Genomic DNA, 1,323 nt, shown 5'->3' with positions numbered 1-1,323 from the left:
TTCTCTGACAAATCCAGAAGAAGTCATCAATTTGTTTAGTCTTTTGTTGTTGTGAGGAAGGGAGTGATACTTTTCAGAAGTCTGATTATTTGGGGGGGTTTTTTATTGTTGAGTTGTAAGAGTTCTTATATTCTAGATACAAGTCCCTCATCAGATGATTGGTAAATATTTTCTCCCATTTAGTTGATTATCTTTTCACTTTCTTAATGGTATCATTTGCATTACAACAGTTTTAATTTTGATATAGTCCTTTTTTGTTTGTTTGTGCTTTTGGTGTTACCTATTCCAAAGTCATGAAGATTTATCCCTGTATTATCTTCCAAGAGTTTTATATTGTTAGCTCTTATGTTTATGTCAGTGATCTCTTTTGAGTTAATTTTTGAGTATAGTATAAAGAAATGGTCCAACTTCATTCATTTTTGCATCTAGATATCTGGTTGTCCCACCATCATTTGTTAAAAAGACTATTCTTTCCCCCACTAACTGGTCTTAGTACTCTTGTTGAAAGTTAACTGACAATGTCAGGACTTATTTCTGGACTCTCAATTCTATTCCACTGATCTATACATCTACCCTTACGCTAGTACCACACTGTCGTTTTGTAGTAACTTTTGAAATTGGGAAGTATGAGTCCTCCAACTTTGTTCTTCTTTTCCAAAGTTGCTTTGGCTATTTTGGGTCCCTTGCATTTCCAAATGAATTTTAGGATCAGCTGGTCAATTTCTGGGAAAAAAAAAAAAAAAGCCAGCTAGGATATCGATAGGGATTGCACTGAAATCAATTTCAGGAGTACTGCCATCTTAACAATTTTAAGTCTTTACATCCATGAACAAGAGATGTCTTTCCTTTTATTTAGGTCTTCTTTAATTTCTTTCAATGATGACTACTATATTAAGTTTCTTTGACCTGAATATTTTCTTTAACCTTAAAATTCATTTTTCTTCTGATTAAAAAAAAAAAATTCAAACATTTTTGTGGGCCCTTGGCACTTTGCCAACTCTCCCTAACGAATAAAAAGGTCTTGCTAGGATGTGTCTTGAGCAAATCAGCCAGATTTGCATTTTAAGTAGAGAAAGGCAATCTGGCACAGAAAGTTTCAGAGGAGGGGTTGAGGTGAGGGAAGAGGGCTTAATAAATGTATATAACCTCAAAATCTGAAACACAAATCACTTCACATTCAAAGTAACACACTTAGAAACAAATCGTAGGCAGGTATACAATCCCATACATGGTTACAAGCCACAATGTCACAGAGTGAAAACATAACACCCAGGCAACCTTTTTTCTTTTCTTTTCTTTTCCTTCCTTCCCTCCTTCCTTTCC

The 1,323-nt window shown here is 34.5% G+C and overlaps 1 protein-coding gene across 1 annotated transcript in view; it reads left to right on the top strand.

The window, feature by feature from the left end:
* Window positions 1-1,323, top strand: part of ZNF404 (zinc finger protein 404) — a 22,901-nt gene that overhangs the window by 680 nt on the left and 20,898 nt on the right. The gene's annotated exons all lie outside the window — the stretch shown is intronic.

This window comes from Propithecus coquereli, unplaced genomic scaffold, assembly GCF_000956105.1.
Source record: "Propithecus coquereli isolate 6110/MARCELLA unplaced genomic scaffold, Pcoq_1.0 Scaffold42, whole genome shotgun sequence".
Taxonomy (NCBI): domain Eukaryota; kingdom Metazoa; phylum Chordata; class Mammalia; order Primates; family Indriidae; genus Propithecus; species Propithecus coquereli.
The sequence above is the reverse complement of the archived record's forward strand: the minus strand, read 5'-3'. Positions and strand labels throughout refer to the sequence as shown.